Source organism: Pseudorca crassidens, chromosome 19, assembly GCF_039906515.1.
Source record: "Pseudorca crassidens isolate mPseCra1 chromosome 19, mPseCra1.hap1, whole genome shotgun sequence".
NCBI classification, from domain to species: Eukaryota; Metazoa; Chordata; class Mammalia; order Artiodactyla; family Delphinidae; genus Pseudorca; species Pseudorca crassidens.
Genome location: NC_090314.1, coordinates 45,078,154 through 45,101,791, shown reverse-complemented (window position 1 = coordinate 45,101,791; position 23,638 = coordinate 45,078,154). Strand labels below are relative to the sequence as shown.

General features: G+C 37.9%; 1 protein-coding gene across 6 annotated transcripts in view; it reads left to right on the top strand.

The window, feature by feature from the left end:
- The window catches only part of STAT5B (signal transducer and activator of transcription 5B), a 72,511-nt gene that overhangs the window by 10,145 nt on the left and 38,728 nt on the right, over positions 1 to 23,638 (top strand). The gene's annotated exons all lie outside the window — the stretch shown is intronic.

Here is a 23,638-nt window from a genome sequence, read left to right as displayed (position 1 = left end):
ATCAGGCTCGGGGGTGCAGAATCCCTCATCAGGGACCCGCCAGGCCCCGGCTTGTGCGTGTGGCTGTGGACGCAGTGCGTTCTTTTTTTCTAGCCAGGGATAAAGAGTTAAAAAGTGCTCCTGGTGTTGGGGGTAGATACGCAGCGTCGGAAGGGGAGTCGTTGTGTCACCAAAGCTGGTCTGAGGCTAAAGGAATCTGGCAAGATGGTCAGGCAGATCAAAGAGGAAAGAACTTGTGTGGAGCAAGAGGCGTTTGCAGACACTTGTAGCCAGCAGTGATGGAAAAGGCGAGGGAGAAAAACAAGCGCCAGCTTTTAGGAAGAGGAGCTTAATGAGAACCACAAGAATTTTAAGGGCAAAAAGAGATAGCGATCCTCTCTTTCCCAAAGAGCCATGCCAGATCTTTTTCTTCTCGACCTCTCTGATCCTGTCATTGTATGTGATACCGTCGTATCAAATAAATAGTGCTCAAAGTGGGTCGTAGAACGTTAAGAGCTGGAAAGGACCGCGGCGGTAATGCTCCATTCTTTTATTGTACAAATGAGGAAACTGAGGCCAGATAGGTGGAGCGATTGGCCTGCTCCATTCACGCAGCTGTTTAGTACTTCAGAAACTGAAATGTCGGTCTGAAGACTCTCAGATTAGTGCTCTTCCCGAAGCACAGAGAAGCAGTAGACATTTGCCTAAACACAGTTCCATAAATTGTCTCTGGAATGTCCTCGGGGAATGCCCCTTGAAAGGGCTAGTGTGTCACCAAATTATTAAACTGAGCTTAGGTCCTTTTTTCAGTCTTCAAATGGTGTTTATCATCCGCTTGTATCTTAGGTTTCCAAAGGGCTTGGATAGCCGCCTGGGCCATAATAAGCTTTCAGCTGTTGAGTATACTATCTCAATTTTGTTATCGTTCAATTAAGATAATAATTGAACGAATTATTCCTCAACACTTTTCTGTTATTGTTTATTTGTTTATATTATGTTGGTTACATTGTTTATATTCATTGGCTGTAGTTCTTAGAAGAGGATGTATTTTATTTAGTGTGCCAGTCATTTTTTTCTAATTTCATAACACTAGGAACATTAGATCAGTTCTGATGATATCAAATGGTGGAATTCTATTGATTGACTTTATTTCAAGGCTTTGGGTTTTTTTTGTTTGTTTTGGTACCAATTTCCATCTCTTGGAAGATCACAGTTAGAATTGATATTGTAAATGGGAGAAGGGGGCTGCAGATTTTAAGAAAATTTATTATGTGACGGTTTGCGATGTCTGTTGGTCTAACCAAAACAGCACCACACCTTTGGTCAGGTAAGTGTTATCTAGTAGATTACTTGTTTTCTGTAGCCGTTGGAAGATGAAAATTTCAAGCATCTGGTTGAGACACAGGGAAGGAATGGAGAGATCTTTTTTTAAAAAGCAAAACATCAGAAAAAAACACAAGAGTTGATTTCTATCACAAGCAGTTTGGTTATTGCATAACTTGGAGCTAAACTGCACAGAATCTTTGCTGTATACCCAACTAAATAAATTATCCCCCCCTTCTCACTGGTCAGGATTCACATTTTTGCCCACAGGCTATTAGTATGGATTGTGTTAAGAAATTTAAGGTGTCTATGTTTCTTAAATGGATACTTCATGATATATATGATGGAAGGGGGAAAAAGTGTTATCCTTGTTTGGAGTGTTACAACATGTATATTTTGGTCAGCACTTCCTATTGTGCCCCAACTTCTCGTTTCATCTTCATTTTCTTGCTCTCAATTGATTTTTTAAAAAATTTTATTTACATATGCAAAAACCACATCAGGACTAGTAAAAAGCATCACTTGTTGCTCTTTGGGTACTTACGTCCATTTGTTTCAAGTTATATTGTTACGTTAAAATTATTTCAAATTATATTGAAATCATTTGTGATTTGTGTTAAGTATATGTTTATAAATGGGCTTGTGGTGGTTCATTTGGCTTATTTTTGTGTAGGTAATACAGGTAGGTCTTATTATAAAAGCAAGGTGTTATAAATAGGTAAATAATACGCTCAAGATTAGATTGCAGGTTAAAGGTAGAATCAGAGGAAGCTTAACTCTTCTGGTGCCCTACAAACATGTATGTATCTCATGAACTATTCACAGATTTCTGGACTACCAGTGACACATATTTCCTCCCTTCTATTAGAGTGTAGATGACCACATTATGCCTACAAAAGGAAGCAGAAAACCTTCTGTTTTTTCTTAATGTGTTTTGAGCCTTTGAAACTTATTCTTTTAAAAAGTTATGACATTCCTAGGTTACTGAGCTCTTCAGAAGAATATCCTTTGACTGCATATGATAAAGTGTCAGAATACCTTGACTCTGGCACTTCTTAATAAAAATAATGTTTAAAAGTTTGTTCGAAAGTATCACTGTCCCCAGTTTTGTGTGGTGTTTAAAGGAAAAGATTTTTCTTTAAATCTGAGCTTTGTTAATAGAACAGTTCTAAAATCAGAAGTATTTTTTTCCTCTGCAGTGTTGGAAACACAACAGTTTTATGCTTATTTCTAGGAATAAGAAAGTCAAATTTAACAATCTAGTTTCCATTGATTAGACAGTTTCTTGTACACTTCAATTGTGAGCATCACAGTGATTAAATTTTTTAATTGCCTTCTGTTAATTGTCATGTCCTTATTTTAAGTAGCCTGTTTACATTGGATGTTTTCTTATTAGTGATGATCCTTTTACCATTAAAAAACCTAAGCCAGTTTGGAGAGGACTTTACATATCTAAATGTGTTCTATTTTTACTAATCAAAGAGAGGAGTAATTTACACGTGTTCAACTTTTAGTTGAAGGAGACCCTCACTTTCGGTGATTTCAGGGTTTTAGATGACGTTTTATTGCTTTTGTTAGTTTGGTCACACCCGTGACTTCCTTGGAAGGTATCTTTGAAGTTTGGTTTCCTTTTTTTTAAAATGGTAATATTGGGGTGGGGGTGCTTCCTGTTTGTATTTTCAAAATTAGGTCCACATGTTAACCTTCTCGTGGTGTCACATTTTTATCTTAAACATATAAAGACGAGCATCAGATGCCATGTGGTTTGTCTTTGACCCATTGTACTGCTCCATGACAGCTCTACCGAGTACCCAGTCGGAAAGGCAAGACATCCCAAATCTTCCCAGCTCCCTTCAAGGTTTAGCTGCCTTGGAAGGAATCTTAACTACCACGACAAAGGTGCAATTAACAGAAAAATGGGGCTGCTGCTTTCTGTTTTCCTCCCGGGTACCTAGAAAATGCACAGCACTGGGACTTACCTGGTGGTGCGGTGGTTAAGAATCCGCCTGCCAATGCAGGGGACACGGTTTCGAGCCCTGGTCTGGGAAGATCCCACATGCTGTGGAGCAACTAAGCCCGTGCACCACAGCTACTGAGCCTGCACTCTAGAGCCCTCATGCCATAACTACTGAAGTCCGTGCGCCTAGAGCCCGTGCGCCTAGAGCCCGTGCGCCTAGAGCCCGTGCTCCGCAACAAGAGAAGCCATGGCAATGAGAAGCCCACGCACTGCAACGAAGAGTAGCCTCTGCTCGCCGCAACTAGAGAAAGCCCACACACAGCAACGAAGACCTAACACAGCCAAAAATAAATAAATAAAATAAATAATATAAATAAATAATATTTTTTTAAAAATTGCATAGCACTAAGATAGAGTGAAAACGTGTTACGTGTAGCTTGGAATGTCAGTGCCTTCAAGAGGGGTTGCCATAGGTTTATAAGATATAGCATCTATTTAGCAGTGACTATAGCCGTTTTTCTGACCTCACCTAAAAGGCACACAGAATATCATGGAGGAGTCAAATAAGCACAAGGAGAGATTCAGGGTATGGTGGTGGTAGAACTTTGGAGGAATCACCCTCAGCCATGAAACTCTTCCTAGACCCTCCTGGATAATTTTTACGTGGTAGGTCCCTTTTAATACAAATGTTGGGGTGAGAGTTATTTGGAGGCTTGCGGAGAAGAATATCCTTGAAAGGAGTACGGATAGTATTGTTTCAGTGATTGAAGCAAGTGACCTTTTCCTAGCCTTCAGCTAACTTTATTCTACAAGTGTAATGACTAAATAGACTCCTAATTAAATTGGCATTCAAACATGTTTGCAGTGTAGGGGCAGTTTCTCTCTTGTAAATTTTCTTTTGGATCACATCACTAAAGGCAATACTGCATTAGCATGTTGCATAGTAACGCAGTTTGCAAATGAGGTTAATACGTAGAGTATCTTGACCTCCCATCCCTCCCCCCCCCACCCCATAGTCAAGAAAGGAGAAGTTATATGTCATATACTGGATATTTTCTTCATTGAGTTTATTTATAATAATTACCTCCATTTCTCATGTATTGTAGTACTATTAAGATGAAAAATACATATATTGATTGATAAAGAACATTTATCTTTTGGAAGCTAGCTTGCAAAAGCTAACAGTCATTCTCCATTTGTTCCTCCATTGCCTTTGGCACGCTGATTAACTCTTTAAAAAATTCGTTTCCAGATTTCTGTTATGAAGAGAAATATCTCCATATTCTATTCACTGCTAGTTTTTTGAGGTGCTTATGCTGACTCATTTTTTAATTATACTAAGATATAGAGTATGGTTTGAGAGCAGTAATGAGATTCTCAGAAGATATGAAAACTTCCCTTTCTGACTAGTTAGAGAAAGATTGGGGAAGACAAGGGGAAATACATCAATGAGCCAATCAATTATTGTTATTTGTTGGGATTAATTTGGTGACTAATATTTTCAACGCCCATCAGGCTAGTAAAAGTGGCTTTGGCTTTACCCTGCAATGATAACAGGACAAACTCAAGTTTTCTCTAATACTGCTTGTTTTTCCTAGTAGGGGATTTTTTTTGCATATGGGAAATCAAGCCAAAGCTACCAGTAACGGTCACATCCATGATTTGTACAAAAAACTATTTACCACCCTGGGCTATAGCTGTACTTACCGTAAGCTCATCTGGGAAGGTGTACTAATTATTTATATAATAATTATTATGCCATCTTTAAAAAAGTGATCAGAAAACTAATTTAAAAATACTTCAAATTATGCCCCAAACCTAAAAGTAGAAAGAGAATGAAAATAATACCTAACATGATTCACTTACAGTGTGCCAAGCAGACACTGTTATAAGCTCTTGCCATGTTTTAACTCATGATCCTCAGAGGGGTGGGTATTATCCTCAGTTGAAAGATGAAGAAGTGGCCAAAGAGAAGTTAAGTAATTTGTCCGAGGTCACATTGCTGCTAATGGCAGGGCTGGATCCAGACCCAGGCGGAGCTGATTCCAGAGGCTGCATTGCTACCCACTGCACTGCGAAGGAGAGCAGGCAACTGCAACTTCGCAGTGAGACATTTGATTTCTTTAGGGCTTCTAGTTCTTTATTTGTGTTCCAAAATGCACTCTTGTGTTTTTTTAATAGAAATTTTTTAATGTATATTTGGAAATTTTTTGAAGTTTATGATGGTGATGATAGGTGTTTTTCCAACTTATATATTCCTGACAGAAATTATATTAAAACAGAGAAAGTCTTAATTTAAAAATTTTTTTAATTTTATTTTTAAAATTATTTTATTATTTTTGGCTGTGTTGGGTCTTCATTGCTGCGCACGGGCTTTCTCTAGTTGCGGCAAGTGAGAGCTACTCTGTTGCGGTGTGCAGGCTTCTCGTTGCGGTGGCTTCTCTTGTTGCGGAGCATGGGCTCTAGGCGCGCAGGCTTCAGTAGTTGTGGCATGCAGGCTCAGTAGTTGTGGCTCGTGGGCTCTAGAGCTCAGGCTCAGTAGTTGTGGCGCATGGGCTTAGTTGCTCCGCGGCATGTGGGATCTTCCCGGACCAGGGCTGGAACCCGTGTCCCTTGCATTGGCAGGCGGATTCTTAACCACTGTGCCACCCGGGAAGTCCTGAGAAAGTTTTAATTTTAACTATAAGTTGTCCTTTGTTGTCCTACTAGCGTTACCATGTACATCACAGGAGAAGGGCTCTAAGCTGTCTCTTTGCCTTCTATTTATAAACAAAAGGATCTTCTTTGCCAGTGTGGTTTGAGACCTGCATGTTTGTTGACTGAGAATGCAGGTATCCAGCACATTTTATTTACAACTTTATTTTGAAGGGGTTTATGGTCCTGTTCTTGTTTTAAAGCTAGTAATTGTGATTTTTGAGCTAGAAGGACTTAAGAATTTTAATTTGGGGGGATAATTTTTAAGGCAGCTGAATTTATTGTGTGTTTAGAGCCGTGGAAAGACCATTAGAAACTCGTCTCAGAAATGTATTCCTTTTCATATCTGATGCTTGTTTTCTATCAGCACTTTTCTTAGAGGTGGATTGTGACGTTAAGTCTTGGAGACAGAATTCACAACCCTAAAGTGCAGTGATTTGAATTTGAGAGATCAAGTCAGGGATGAGAAAACCTTCAATTTCCTGAGCAGAGAGTATGAACTTGCTCAAATAAACAGAGGATGTTAGCTTCCAGGGTTGTCAAACTGTCACCTTTGACCAGGGTTGAATTTTCTTTGAATGTTGACAAAAGTTACAATGTCAGTGGAAAAAGCTTAATGTGAAGTATCTATAACTCAGAATTTCCTTATGTTTGTGTCACTGAGATCCTATAATTAAAGGTGTTTTTTTTTGTTTTGTTTTTTAAATATATGTCTGATGAGTTTAAAAAGCCTTCAGTGGGAGTTTCCAGCCTTTAGGTGAGAGTCAATGAGAAAGTTTGTGAAAAAATATTTTGTATTGTCTAAAATTCAGAGCCTATAGCTGGCAGTAAATCGCTATGTTTTTGTAAAGAGTGGGATTTTTAAAAATCCAAACCTGGGGAAATGTTTTAAATAAACTATATTTTAAAATATCACTGTAGAGAAAGAAAGAAGAAAGAAAAACTGTTCAGCACTTAATCTGTTAAAGTACTAAAAATTGGGATTTATGAGCTTCGTAATAGAGCATTCTACAGTATATTCATTACTGGTTTAAGCTAGGTAAAATATTCTCTCAGAAATAATGCTAATTCTATTTTTCCTTTTGTTTCATGTTGGTAAAAATCTTTTGGTCCTCTTTTAGGCTTGAAAAAAGTAGCAAACTATGTGTCTACAGAAATATATAGCTCTTTACAAAATGAAACAGTCACTTCAGCCTGTGGATTTATGTTTTTAGGATTTGTGATCTGTTTCTGGTAGAAAGTAAGAAAGAATGATAGCGAGAAATGGACTTTGTAGAGTCTTATTCCAAAAGGTATGGAAGGTCTAATACACAGGGATGCAGTGCAAATATTCCTCGTTCTTTTGTTGTTAATTTTTCAATTGTGTAACAGTATTTGGAGACCCTGAATGTGGGCATATTTTAAAGATGAGTTTTTCTTGAAGTGAATTTAAATATCAAGTAAAAATACTAAATTCACTGTAATGTGTATAGAGATTGGCCTTACTCCTTAACCATGGAAGGTATCAAAACAAAATAGAAAATATTTGGCTTCCTGAATGGTATGGCTGCAGTGAACATGCTGAGTTGGTCATGAAGCATAATCCTTTTCTTTTGCAATACCAGAGCAAAACACATAATTTTAAAGGAATGGATCCTTAGGATAACTTATTACCTTAAGCGCACATTTGAAATTTTGTTCCAGAAAAGTGACGTCAAAATTTATGATTTTGAATTTTTACTATCCAAGTGTGAGAGGTCTAGTTGGGACAGAACTGAACATTACGTTCCAATTATATTGGTAAATTTGAACAGGAAAAATATAAAAGCAGTAGCTTTTATGAAGTAACTCATAAAAGAAATGTATATGTACATATAGGCATTAAGAATAGGCATTAAAAAAAGACTTCTTCTGGGTTGTGGGATTTTGGATGTATGTATACACTTCCTAGTGTATTCCCATTTTTCTGTAATAAATAGGTAATAATGAATAGGAAATACTTTTGTAATCAAGAAAAAAGTTATTTTTAATGAATGGGTAAAGAAAATGTGAGAGAGATCACATGGAATATTATTCAGCCATAAAAAGAAGGAAATCCATTGTGACAACGTGGATGAACCTTGAGGGCCTTATGCTAAGTGAAATAAGTCAGACGGAAAAAGACAATACCGTATGACCTCACTCACATGTGGAATCTAAAAAAACCCAACTCCAAAAACTGAGCAGATTGGTGGTTTCCAGGGGAGGACAGTGGGGAAATGGATGAGGCTGGTTAAATGGTACAGATTTCCAGTTATTAAGATGAATAAGTTCGGGGGATGTAATTTACAGCATGGTGACTATAGTTAACAATACTATTGATATATTGTATATTTTAAGTTGCTAAGAGATAGATCTTTAAAGTTCTCACCAAATGCCAGTTGTAACTGTGTGAGTTGATGGATGTGTTAACTAACCTTATTGAGGTAATCATTTCACAATATATACTTATATCAAATCATTACATCTGCATCTTAAACTTATACAATGTTGTATGTCAACTATATCTCAATAAAGCTGGGGGAAAAGTTATTTTTTAAATGGCTTTTGTATATTGATTTATCTCAGAATGAGAAACCTGTTTTTGTTTTCAGTTAGTGTTTCCTTTTTAGGAGCAGAAAAACAAGTAGTTTGTGATGTTTATGTTAAATATTTGGCATGACATACTATTTTGGTATGATTATATGACATCTTTTTTTGATGAACGGTATTAAAATCATTTAAATTGTATTTAATGTTTTCAGAGTTAAAATAACTTGAGGACTGAGTTATTTCCTATATTTGGTGGAATGTTTCATATTTTTATATATAAGCTGATGGAGAATTATACTGTTTATAAATATAATAAATAAATTATATTATTTTACTTGTGTATGTGCTCTGCTAGGTTACCATTCATTTCATATTGAAGGTGTTTGTTTTTATTCAACTTCTGGAAAAAAAATGGTCTCATTTAACTTCTTGCAACCCTGAACATTGTTATTTCAATATATTTTCTGCATTTGCTTTATTTATTTATTTATTTATTTATTTATTTATTTATTTATGGCTGCGTTGGGTCTTCGTTGCTGCGTGTGGGCTTCCTCTAGTTGCCGCGAGCGGGGGCTACCCTTCATTGTGGTGCACAGGCTTCTCATTGCTGTGGCTTCTCCTGTTACAGAGCATGGGCTCTAGGCGCTCAGGCTTCAGTAGTTGTGGCATGCAGACTCAGTAGTTGTGGCGCATGGGCTTAGTTGTTCTGCGGCATGTGCGATCTTCCCAGACCAGGGATCAAACCCGTATCCCCTGCATTGGCAAGTGGATTCTTAACCACTGAGCCACCAGGGAAGTCCCTCCACATTTGCTTTTATACTGCTTTCTTGCTCATGATGATACCTACAAAGGTTGCTAGGTTTATAGATTTCTTTTTCTTGTAATTCCATTAGTCATGCTTAATGACTTCTCTGTGTTTATTATGACATTCATTTGGGAATATCTGGTAAAGTAAATCTCTGGTGAAAGACACTTTCTTTTGGGTATATGTCATTGCTAATACAAGAGACTGTGTTTTGCCTTAATTAAATTCAAATTAAATAGTTTCTTTGTAACTAAATCTAGTTTTAAAAGCACTTTAACATTTTAAGGAGTTTAAGGAAGAAAAATGAAAATAAATTACAAGTTGATGCTTTAGGAGAATTGTGGTACATAGCTCTGTAGGTCTTATTACTTTGCAACAAATAAAATTACAATCTTAAAAAAATATGTATTTTTGAGCCCAGCAGAACACCTACATATTTTATGTAAAACTCAACTCAGCAAAAATCTACCTTAACTTCGATTGTGCCTTGTAATTTATTGTAATGGAATTTCCTATAACAGAATTTTATTTTAAGTCAGTTTTGGGAATACTGAAACATAAAAGAGATCATATAGTACCTTTTGGTGTTTTTTAATCCTAAATCCATAAGTAGTTCATTCCAATTCATGAAGATAATAATAATTATTATTATTATTTTATTTATTTATTTTTTAAATAGAAGTTTTTATTTTATCTTTTTGGCCGAGCAGCATGTGGAATCTTAGTTCCCTGACCAGGGATTGAACCCACGCCCCCTGCAGTGGAAGCTCAGAGTCTTAACCATTGGACCACCAAGGAAGTCTGATGATTATTATTTTTTGAAGATAATTATTTTTGTGTATTAAAGATAAAACTATAAACGTATATTGCCCAATATGCCTTCATAAATAAATCCTGTTGATTTTATTCTTTTTTGCTTATCACTTCTTACCTCCTCTGCCTCCTGAAAATGTGATAATCTCATTTAATCCAAAATTATGTTTTCCTTTGGTTTCAGTTCATTTATAGTTGCTGATTTTCCCTGTAATCTCTTTTATCACTGTGATATTATTGTGACCAGTTAGAATAATCCCCTTCTTCCCTTATGTATCTGAATCATCTTCACCAAACCATGAGATATTTTAGAAATTATATAAACTGGGACCTCAAATTTAGCGTTATATATTTCACAATATGGCATCAGTAAATTATAGAATATTTTAAAATTAATATGTGAAATGATTTATTGCTTTCTTCATTTAGAACTAGTTACTTGATAGTGTTCTATCTAGCCTTTATTTGTTTTTGAGAACTTGGCTGTCCTCACAAAGGTAAGTCTTTTTCTAAGTCCATAAATCTTAAAATTATCTCAGTAAAGGAGCTCAAATGTATGTAAGATTCAAATGACTGTAAAGAATGATTACTTCTCTTAAAAGTTAACATTATAATTTTGTTTGAAGCTCTCTAATTCGCTTTTTGTTTCTTAGCTGCTAGAGGGCTTTTGGGGATTGTGAGCGTGTGTGTGTGTGTGTGTGTGTGTGTGTTTAAAAATACTTCCAAAGTGAGTAAAGAAATTTATTCCAAAATTTTACGGTAATTGGGCTACCAATCAAGGTAAGACTTAGTAAATGCTAAGTAAATATTTACTGCTAATGCGCAGAGAGCTAATTAGCTAGTGAGCTAATACGTTTTTTAAGGCAGTTAGACAACAACTTGACCCATTAAATTATATACACCAGTGGTTCTTAACCATTTGTGGACTAAGAGACCTTTTGAGGCACTAATGAAACCATTGACTCTCTTCCCAGTAAGATATGCATACACATAAAAATCTGCATACATTTCAAGAGGTTCGTGGACTCAGGTTACAAACCTCTACTGTAAACAACCATCTCTCTGTTAACACAGATAATGGAGATGAGGGAGTATGGAGAAGAAATAACAAATAATCCAAATGTACTGTTAAAACGAACCTCTTATTTTGTTATCTGGGGACTCAGAAGGGGCTTGTTTCCCCAGGGAACTAATAAATACCAATTTACTTCAACATTCTTAAGGTGTGTATTCCATTGTATAACCCTACTGTAATTTAGTTAATCCATTAATAATTGATAGTTGTTTCCAGTTTTTCACTTCTGTAAATAACACGGTAGTACAGATCCTTAGGCTGAGTGGGTTTTTTTCCCATTTACCAGACCATCTCCTTAATATTAAGTTGTAGAAGTGGAGTTGCTGAGTCATTTGCATAGATAGTGCCAAACTGCCCTCCAAAAAGCCTATCCCAGTCTGCATGCCCACCAATAACTAGTGCATGAAGGGAATGGTCATTTTCCCACATCTGCCATTACTAAGTGTTGACAACCTTTCTCTCTCTGCTAGTCTCTCATATTTGTTTGTGTTTCTTTGATTTCTAGCAGTGCTTCACAAGTTCGCTGGCCATTTTGTTTCCTCTTTGTGATTTGCCTCTTTATATAATTGGCCTGTTTTTTTAATTACATATGCTTGAGTTTTCCTCAGAGATCTTTCTGTCTTACATATTACAAGTAATTTTCTCCGTTTTTTTTTTTTTGACTTGCAACTTAGTATACTATTTTTTTGCAGTACAAAAATGTTAAATTCTTATGTAATCTAATTTAATAATCTTTTTTTCTCTGATCTGGCTATTAAGACATACTTACAAAAATCATACCGACCAAAGATTATAAAATTTTCATTTGTATTTTCTTTTAGAATATTTTATGGTTCTATTTTTTTTTCATTGTCTCTCAATCCATCTAGAATCTGTTACTGTGTAAGAAGTGAGGTGGGAATGTAGCTTTATTAGTTTTCCTGAAAATAACAATATTATTTATTGATCACTCACTCACTGTGTGCCAGCACTGAGCTAAATGTTTCACAGGTATTAACAGTTTCAACCTAAATCAATTTCAAGTGGCTCGCCAGTTATCCAGAAAAAATCCACCACTTTCCACCAGCTCCCTCTTTTCCCCATTGATAGGAAAATCGATCTTAATGTATACCAAGTCCTCATATATGTTCAGATCTGCTTCTTGTCTGTCCTTTTCCGTAGATCAGTATGGCTCTGAATACACCACATTGTTTATTTGGATCACTAAAATTTTTTCAGAGAATAAATCAGAGAGGTCAGAATTCACATGGACTTCCTTTGAAATACGCACTGGGATAGGATCTTAATATGACTCAAAATGAATTTCACATTCTTTGAACAGATGGTGGATAATCACGGGTAGTTACATTAAAGAATCACTAGATTTAATCTTCTTAAACATACCTTTCTATAGAGATTATGTGACAGAATAGTAATTTTTAAAAACAATAAGCTGTACGCTTTCAACTCAAATAGTGTAATTTCATTCTGACGTTTCAGTAAGTGTAGTAAAACTATATATTTTAAGTTTTTTAATTTAAAAGCTTAGAATTGCTTTCAATATTTTTTCTTCTAAGCAAAGCATAGAAGGAAAGTTACAATTGTTACAGATAAGACACATATGAACTAGAATACTGTAAGAGTTATATAGGAACATGTGAAATATTTATGTTATAGACAAGCAGCTTGTCCAGTATAAATATAAATGTAATTTTCTAGAAGTAACCTTTAAAAAAGGTAAAAAGAAACAGGTGAAATCAATTTGAATAATATATTTTCTTTAACCCAGTATATGCAAAGTATTACCATTTCAACATGTAATCAATATATAAACTTCGGAAACATTTTACATTCCTTTTTTGCTGCTGAGTCTTCAGAATCTGGTGTGTGTTTTACGTACACAGCATATCTCAATTTAGATGCAAAATTTTTACCAGAAATACATGAAGTGTTCAGTTTTCATAAAACTTTTAGTTGATAAAGTAGATTCACATACCCAGGTTGTTCCAAACGTACTTGAAAGTTTTCCAGTAACCAAATTGAGCATCAATTTTAAGTTTACATTTAAGTTGATTAAAATGAAATAAAAATTTAGTTTCTCAGTCACACTAGCCACATTTCAAGTGCCCAGTAATAGCACATGTGGCTTATAGCTATCCTATTGGACAGTGCAGTTACAGGGCTTCTAAAGAAGTAAAATAAAATACAGGCTGTCTCGTACTTTTAACATCTAGTTTACATATAGCTCAAATTCAGGTAGGATCTCTTGCCCTCTGGGAACTGCTCTACAAGGGATCAGAAGCTTTTCTTACGTGAAAGAAGATGATACCCCTAAAGCTTCCCACCAGACCCCACTCCCAAAATGCACACAGATGTACACAGACTCCTCTTTTTTTTTGGAAACTGCTGCACTGAGGCCGGTTGAAGCATTATCCACATGCTTGGAGGCCCTTTCTTTCGTTGGGAGTAGAAGAGCTGTTAGTGCTTTGTAGGAGCTGGGATGGGCAGGAGTAGAGGGATTACTTTGTTACTAATGGTATCCCTGACTAGACATTCTAACTTCTTTTCCTTCAGAAACAAAATTATAAAGGGTCATTAGGTTTTGTAGGATTGTAGATCAACTGGGGTTTGGGGGCTTATGTAGGAATTTTTCATCTCTTTATAACTTTGTTTCTGTGGGACAGTGTTTTGTGTCCCAAACAACAAATATGCGAATGCATTTTGGATTATGATTCCATTTGTAAGGTGACCAGGAAGAAGGTGTGGGGAAGAGGTTGGCAGTTGCCTTATTACAGAAGGTGCAGGCGTCTGAGTGTTGAACTTTGATGCATCAGCCTAAATTGTCTCTTGTCACCTATACGACCTTGCTTACTCCTCTGGAACTAAAACAACCCATAGTGTTTTAGGTATACCTGAACTATCAAAACCGCTTTTAGGCAGAGTTTTTTGTTACTTTGGGTTTTTTTTGGGGGGTGGTGTATGTTGTTTTTGAAACTGAGTTTGCCTGTAAAAGAATCATATTCGTCTTTTGGTCTTAGCTACTATTCATTTTCATGTTGTACATAAAGTTGATGCTTGAAATTTGAGATCTAGTTACAGATGAAATTTTTCCTTTCAAAAGAGATTTCCCCCCTAATGTTAGTTTAACCTTAGGAGATACTTTACGGAGGGGAGTAATATTTAGTTATCATCGTGGGGCGATGGTAACTCCACCTTTATGTGGAAGACTGAACCAACAGCTTCAGAAGGCCAACTCAACCCTCTGATCGTCAGGCCTTCCTACTTAGTTTATCTTTTTTTTTTTTTTTTTTTTACGGTACGCGGGCCTCTCGCTGCTGTGGCCTCTCCCATCGCGGAGCACAGGCTCCGGACGCGCAGGCTCAGCGGCCATGGCTCACGGGCCCAGCCACTCCGCGGCATGTGGGATCTTCCCGGACCGGGGCACGAACCCGTGTCCCCTGCATCAGCAGGTGGACTCTCAACCGCTGCGCCACCAGGGAAGCCCTATCTTTTTTTTTTAAATTTATTTATTTGGCTGTGCCGGGTCTTAGTTGCGGCATACAAGATCTTCGTTGCTGCATGCGTGATATTTTTAGTTGCAGCATGCAGGCTCCTTTAGTTGTGGCATGTGGGATCTTTAGTTGCGGCATGGGGGATCTAGTTCCCTGACCAGGGATCGAACCTGGGCCCCCTGCATTGGGAGCGCGGAGTCTTAATCATTGGACCACCATAAACTACTTAGTTTATCTTAAATGTCTTTTTAGATCCCTGGTTCTAGAAGGAACCTTTGAAGAAATGGATAGAACTTCTGTGCTGCTTTGAATATTGGCAGACTCTAAGCTAAATGCAGTTGGGTTTTTAATGTTAAATAAAGCACTTAGTAGCTTTTACTCCCAGGTAGCCTTTAGGAGCCCCTTTATTTAATTTATTTATTTATTTATTTATTTGTGGTATGTGGGCCTCTCACTGTTGTGGCCTCTCCCGTTGCGGAGCACAGGCTCCGGACGCGCAGGCTCAGCACGCGCAGGCTCAGCGGCCATGGCTCACGGGCCCAGCCGCTCTGCGGCATGTGGGATCTTCCCGGACCAGGGCACGAACCTGTGTCCCCTGCATCGGAAGGCGGACTCTCAACCACTGCGCCACCAGGGAAGCCCCGCCCCTTTATTTTAATATGGTGTCCAAAGTAGGTTAATTGTAACTTAACACATCCTGGTATAGTTTACTGATTGTAAATTACTCCTCAATAAAATTGAGAATTATTTCCATAAAGGAAAAGTTCCTTTTTTCTCAAATATAATATGACAGCCTATTTTAGAATATTTAAAATATTTCCTTAAAGGTGAAAATTTAAGAGCGTATATAAAAACCGTTGTGCTCCAAGGGGAAATCTGACTCTTTTGTCTTAAAATTCATTATATTCATTACATTAAACAAAAGATTGTTGTGTTGAGTTGAGAAACAGTCAAGTATTTCAAAAATATTTTTGTTATACCTAGGTTTTCACTGTGATGTATTTATTTTAGTAGAATTTGACATATATTTTATTCCATGGGAAAAAGAAGAAACTAAACATTTGCAAGCCATCTGCCACCTTGTGCTGCTATGCATTGGTGGGGAGAAACCTGAGTCCTATTATAAATTTTAAACTCTGTGCTCTATATTTTTAGTACCTTGTGGAAATTGAATCTGCAGATCGTCTCTGAGAGATAAATGATTTGATTTGATTGTGACAAGCATGAAAGTTATCCTCTCTATAAAACTATGTCTCCTGGGAAAAAGCTGGGCTAATACCGCACTGAAATGACCTTAACGGTGGAATCCTTGATTAGACCCGCATTGTTTTGCACGTACTATATAGCTCCATGAAAATGATCGACGTCCATCAGGAATGAACAGATGTCCTGGCTTTATCAGAAATTGCTTTCACATTGCCAAGCCTTTCACAAAGCCAGTCATCACCCTTGTTAGTCTGATTTTGTTGAGATGCTTTTAAAACTTTTTTCCAAATATTGGTTTGAATGCACAGACTTTGCTGTTTACTTGTAAGATTCTATGTTAGTCAGGTATGGTGTCCTTCTCCCCTAACAGGGAAAAAAAAATTAAAAGCAAAAATAGAAAGTATAGCATAGTCTGTATTTACTTAAACTTTAAAGTATTTCATATCAGGTACTAGCATCTAAGTTCCATAAAAGGCACATCTGTTTTGTTCACTGCTATATCCTCAGGAGCTAGAACAGAACCAGGCATATAACAGGTCCTCAACAAGTATTTGTTAAATAAATACGTATAGTTTCTATGAGTGGGTCGATGCACTTACTTTTGTTTATGGCAGGAAGATCCTCATCTCTGATAATAAAGATTGGTTGATGTTGAAGCTACCTTAATTCCATCTGTTCCCCTTTAATCTCAACATAGAGGGTGTCTCCAGAGACCACTTCAACCCTCAGTAGGGCTGAAAGTCTATCTTCTACTGTGGAAGAAAGAAAAGAGAGGGGAAAACCAATTCTCTTTATTTCATTTGGATTTTGGAGTTAAGGATGGAAGAAATTTGAGTTTACTAGGCAGGAACTGGCCTTTTTTCCCCATTTAAAAAAATTGTGTTTGTGTTACCATTTTAACCATTTTAAAGTGTACAGTTCGGTGACATTACTTAATGTCATCCCACATTGAAATGGTACCTGTTAAACAGTAACCCCCCATCCCCACTCTCCCCCAGACTCTGGTTACCACCATTCTACTTTCTCTCTATGTAAGTGTGACTACTCTAGGTACTTCATATAAGTGGAATCATATAATATTTGGCCCTTTGTTTCTGGCTTATTCTTTTTTAAAAAATTTTATTATTATTTATTTTATTTATTTATCTTTGGCTGCGTTGGGTCTTTGTTGCTGCGCTCGGGCTTTCTCTAGTTGCGGCGAGTGGGGACCACTCCTCGTTGCGGTCGCAGGTCTCTCATTGCAGTGGCCTCTCCTGTTGCAACTCTAGGCGCCCAGGCTTCAGGAGTTGTGGCTCACGTCTCCGGAGCAGAGGCTCAGTAGCTGTGGCGCACAGGCCCAGCTGGCTGCTCTGCGGCAGACGGACACTCAACTGCTGCGCCACCAGGGAAGCCCTTTTTTTTTTTTTTAATATGACCCCTTTGCTTGGAGACTTGGCAATTTTTCTTTCCCCCTTTTTTTTAAGTTTTTCCTTTTGTACCTAGATCTAGCAAGTGATGCATACACAGTAAGTGTCCAAAGACAAGTTAATTCAGCAGCTTGTTGCATGCCACTAGGGGGTTATTAAAGCTTTGAAAATGTGATTCCTAATCTGTATGTCTGTAGGCTTATCTCCTCCAAGTCTTGCTGATAAACCTGCACTGACAATAATATCAGAGATTAGTCTTTCTCCATGTTTCATAAAGCAAATTGTTCTCCTTCTTATAGCCTGATTATGAACTGGAAAATTACTGGCACGTTGTTGTAATTGTTTATACAGGCATGAAGACAAACTACACAAGGACAATAGCTATATGAAAGGTTTTGATTGCAGCTTCATTAGGAAATTACATGCTCCTACTCATTTCTCTTCTCTCTTTTTCTATTCTCATTATATCTTCCTCCCTCCCTCTCTCCATCCCTTTCCTTCCCTTCTAGTCTGTCATCCCTCCTTCCATCTCTTTCTTCCTTTCTTTTTTCTTTCTTTTTCATTCTCATTTTCCTGAGTAGTTGCTACAGAGACAACCTGAACCTAGGGTCCAAATATAATTAAAATAATTGTAGCTCTCTATCAGTCTACTTGGAGGGATGGGGAAAAAGAGAGTATGAGAACTAAATATTTTTTTTTAAAGATTGGAAACTAACTTGTTGAGGAAAAAGAAATATGCTGGGAGATCTAATTGGTAAAGAAGCAAAGAGGAAGAGAGAGGGAGCATCTTGAAGGATGCTTTAAAAAGTAACCTGTGCAATTGAAATTTCAAGCAGAATCGTAATCCATGGACTATTTTAGGTCTATTGAACATAGGGTTGGTTCACTATTTTAGGACTATTGAACATAGGGTTGGTTCTCCCACTGTATCCCCTGCTGATTTGCACTGGGCAGATCATTTCTGCCTTCCCTGATTCCATTTCTCAACCTGTAAAATGGAAGGTCAACAATTAGATTCAGAATCACAAGACTTTGAGCCAAAGCCATGAGAACATGAAAGGTACTTTTTTTTTTTTTTGCCATACGCGGGCCTCTCACTGTTGTGGCCTCTCCCGTTGCGGAGCACAGGCTCCGGACGCGCAGGCTCAGCGGCCATGGCTCACGGGCGCGGCCGCTCCGCGGCATGTGGGATCTTCCCAGACTGGGGCACAAACCCGTGTCCCCTGCATGGGCAGGCAGACTCTCAACCACTGCGCCACCAGGGAAGCCCCACGAAAGGTACTTTTTAAATTCAGTTTTTTTGATGTCTACAAATGCAGGTGTTAGTATGCCAGAGACAGAAGTTTGGGGGGGTTTTTTTGTAAATATTTTTTAACATCTTTATTGGAGTATAATTGCTTTACAATGTTGTGTTAGTTTCTGCTGTATAACAAAGTGAATCAGCTATATGCACACGTATATCCCCATATCCCCTCCCTCTTGTGTCTCCCTCCCACCCTTTTAGGTGGTCGCAAAGCACCGAGCTGATCTCCCTGTGCTATGTGGCTGCTTCCCACTAGCTATCTATTTTACATTTGGTAGTGTACATATGTCAGTGCTACTCTCTCACTTCATCCCAGCTTACCTTTCCCCCTCCCCGTGTCCTCAAGTCCATTCTCTATGTCTGTGTCTTTATTCCTGTCCTGCCCCTAGGTTCATCAGAACCTTTTTTTTTTTTTTAGATTCCATATACATGTGTTAGCATACGGTATGTGTCTTTCTCTTTCTGACTTACTTCATTCTGTATGACAGACTCTAGGTCCATCCACCTCACTACAAATAACGCAATTTCATTTCTTTTTATGGCTGAGTAATATTCCATTGTATATATGTGCCACATCTTCTTTATCCATTCATCTGTTGATGGATACTTAGGTTGCTTCCATGTCCTGGCTATTGTAAATAGTGCTGCAATGAACATTGTGGTACATGACTCTTTCTGAATTATGGTTTTCTCAGGGTATATGCCCAGTAGTGGGATTGCTGGGTCATATGGTAGTTCTATTTTTAGTTTTTTAAGGAACCTCCATACTGTTCTCCATAGTGGCTGTATCAATTTACATTCCCACCAACAGTGCAAGAGGGTTCCCTTTTCTCCACACCCTCTCCAGCATTTATTGTTTGCAGATTTTTTTGGTGATGCCATTCTGACTGGTGTGAGGTGATACCTCATTGTAGTTTTGATTTGCATTTCTCTAATGATTAGTGTTGTTGAGCATCCTTTCATGTGTTTGTTGGCAGTCTGTATATCTTCTTTGGAGAAATGTCTATTTAGTTCTTCTGCCCATTTTTGGATTGGGTTGTGTGTTTTTTTGATATTGAGCTGCATGAACTGCTTGTATATTTTGGAGATTAATCTTTTGTCAGTTGCTTCGTTTGCAAATATTTTCTCCCATTCTGAGGGTTGTCTTTTGAGACAGAAGTACTGACAATGAAAAATTATCCAAAGCCAAGATTGGCTCCTGTTGGAGAGGTGGAAATGGTTGTGATGGAATTCAAGTAACCTCAGGACCCTGGGATTTCTGAATTTCAGAACATTAGGAGAATCTTCCAGTCCTTCCTGCTTAAATATGAATGGACGTAGATTGCCATTACTGCCTTGCCCCACTTCTCCTAGATTTAGATCACCGGTATTTATAAAGCTTACCAGTCACGAATAGATTCTTGCATTTCCCATTCCTTGCCATAGGGTCCTCTTTCAGTTCCATATGCTTTTATTGGCACTTACTTTGATTTTCTTTCCAGCAGCAGCTGCTAATTAGTGACAGCTTTCGAGTGAGCAGCTTGTCATTTTTGGCAGGGGTAGGGGCCATCCATAGCAATTCAAGGCTATATTTTCATTTGCTAAATTTACTTTGCTACATGGAAATACATCTTGAATTAAAAAATAGTCTGTAGTCAGAGGTGGTTATATTTGCTGAAATATCTTCCTGAGTTGGCATTTGGTCCTGTAGTTGAAGAACTCTCAGGAGATAAAACATAGGTTCAGTGTCTGTCAGACCGATGCAATTAGTCCTGAGTCATCCTTCTAACGTTAATCAACATTCTGGATGTAGAAACTCATCGTCTTGTTTTGGCACAATAGTAAATCACTCTGGATTGTATTTGGTAGTATGCATGGTAACCGAAGGAGTGAATTGTTGGTAGACGTTGTGCTTCCGGTTTATACTCAACTTCTTTCTTGAGACATAATTAAGGGAAAGAAACAGTTTAGTTTGCATAAAGATGCTTTCTTTGGAATTTCAGCTCATATCAGCATCATCACATGTCATGTAATTCTCCTCTTTGAAATTGCTGCAAGGCCCTTTCTCACCTTCTGAGGTGGCCCACACTCTGTCTGTGGCGTGTGTTTCTCCCAAGGCCACTCTCGCCTTCTGAGATGGCCCATACTCTGTCTGTGGAGTATGTTTCTCTCTAAATAAATCCATTTCTTACCTATCACTTTGTCTCTCACTGAATTCTTTCTACAATGAGACATCAAGAACCTGAGCTTCGGGCTTCCCTGGTGGTGCAGCGGTTGAGAGCCCGCCTGCTGATGCAGAGGACACGGGTTCGTGCCCCGGTCCGGGAAGATCCCACCTGCCACAGAGCGGCTGAGCCCGTGAGCCATGGCCGCTGGGCCTGCACATCCGGAGCGTGTGCTCCGCAACGGGAGAGACCACAATAGTGAGAGGCCTGCTTACTGCAAAAAAAAAAAAAAAAAAAAAAAGAACCTGAGCTTCATTAAGCCCTGAAACCAGGTGTGTGATCTCAGTTGGAAGACTTTGGGTTTTGGCCAGGTTCAAGTCTCGGCTCTGTGGGTTCAGGTCCCAATCTGAGGTGCACGGTTTCAGAAAGTTTGGTGACACTGTTGTCTGCTGTAATGCCAAAAAGTAGGAAACATACCTCATAAACATGATAAAAAAAAAAAAGAAATTGCTGCAAGGAGGTTGTCAGCTCTGTTTTACAAACTTGTCACGATGTTTACGGAGCGGTACAGCTTGCAATTTGTATTTACCTTGATTAGCACCAATGATGAGTCAAAACCTCCATCACAGTTTCTATAAAGTGTGATTCAGTACCATTATTCCTGTAATAAGGATTCAAGTTAATGATCTCCGCAGTGTTAAAAATAACATCTTGAAGGAAATAACTGACCTACCATTCATTTCCCCCAATTTAGGTTCTTTTTGTAACATGGAGGTCTACCAAAATTATATTTAATTTAACACACAGTTATTGACTAGCTACCATGTACCTATGCCAAGGAAATCAAAATGAATGAGACATGGTTCCTTCCCTGGTATAAGTTCTAGTCTAGTAGTTGAGCAGCAGCTAAATCAGAAATGCTTTGGTTCTTACACCCAGAATGGAGGATAAATTCTAATTCTAGAGAGGTAAAGAATTCCATCTTTTTAAAAACTGGATGATCAAGATGATAAAAGACATAGGATACAGGTATTGTGTTGATGTGGTTTTTTTAGCTAAATGTTTTAAAGATTGTATGAGGCACATTTCATAGGAGCACGGAATTGCCAGGTGTCCCTGCCCCAGATTTCCCCAAGACATATTGGACAACACTTAAATTCAGACGTCGTCTTCCCCATCAGAGTACCTCTCAGGGGCATGGCTTGGTAAACCCAAATGATCTCCTAACAGTCAACCAATATTTAATGGGCACTGTGCACAGTAACGTAGTTATTTCTACATTTGTCATATTAGTGTTAGTTATCACAGGAAGTTATCATTTACATCTCTCTAGCTTTATAATCACATCAGCATCAGGTAACTTGATGTTAGTTATTGGTATCATGTGAACAGTTATCAAGATAACTGACTTCAGTATCTTTTACTATCCTATCTTACCCACTAGAATAGTTCACAAGTTGTTTTCACATTTGTATTAGTGATATTGTCCCTTTAATGAGAAATGTTTTCTGCCAGCAGAAAACCTGAGTTTAGAATGATCTCTGATAAATACTGGTGATAGATAATAATGTATCTAATGGAAACCCAATAAGGAATTTGGGAACAAATATAACAAACTAACCACTCCCTTCTCATAGGAAGTGTCACTGTGTTAATTCAGAACACAAGTGGTCAGGATCTAGGTTTGGGCCTCACTGGAAAATCACCGACCCCCAGAATGATTCTCGTTTTTCTCCTCCCACTCCCTTTTATAATCTAAAGCTTTTAGCTGATTTCTGATTGATTGAGAAGAGTGAAGGTGAATCACCAAACCCCTAATATGGCTTCCTTTGGTTGTGTTTGAAGGTTTGTCATCTTGATGTGCTCTGACCTTTAGGGAAGGATGTCCCATTTAAAACATTTTTGGATTGTCAAATAATTTTTGGTATCAGTGAGTTGCACTTTGTTCATTTACTTTGTAGCTTTTATTATAAAGCAGTCTTACAACCACAGGTATCATGGTCAGGAAAAACTCATTTGGTTAGGTGAGGTTTTTAATAAAGCACGGGGGTTGAGAGTATGAGTGCTGGAAATGGGCAGCCTGGTGCTAATCCCAGCTCCTTCACTTACTTGCCACAGGACTTTGGGCAAGTTTTCTAACTCTTAAGCCTGCTTCCTCTTATATAGAATGGGGATAATAATCCTACTGCCTCATAGAGTTGTCATGGGGATTAAATGAGGGTACATATAACATGCAGGCAACAATCCATGACGTAGTAAGAGTTCCTTGAATGTTTATTGTTACTACTGTGACTATTGTTACTATTACTACTGCTGCTAGTACTCCCTTTTTCTCCTTTCCCATGCTAATTCCTTTGCTGTCATTTAACATTTGGTGATTAAGTGTAGGAAAGGCTTAGAAATTTAATAGTTTGTTTTATTTCCAACATGAAACAGTTTCTGGTGTGGGTAGCAGTAGTTAATTTAGCATATATAACAAACTACTAAGTTTTTCCTTGAAACCCAAACTGTCTTCATTTCAAAGGAGGTATTCTCAGAGTGGGGTTACATACCCTCCATCATCAAAGCCTAGAATCTTTACAAGACTTTGTCTCACAAAAAGCTTTGTGTCTCTGTTGCCACCACAACCTGAAACTAACGAGTTAGAAACCACATAGAGCCCTATGACATGCTTGTAGGAGCCCTTCTGAAGGAGCCGGCACATTTTCTTGTAAGTTGCATGTAGATAGCTAAGCCAGGAACCGATCTGGTTGAGGAAACAAAAAGTTTTTGTTTTTCCTTCCCTCTCCACTTTTAAACTCAAAAGATCTAATTTTGTTTTCTCTGGGAAGATTAAATGCATAGATGCTCACTTAATTTAAAGACGTCTACGTGAGAATGCGGTGTTGTTTC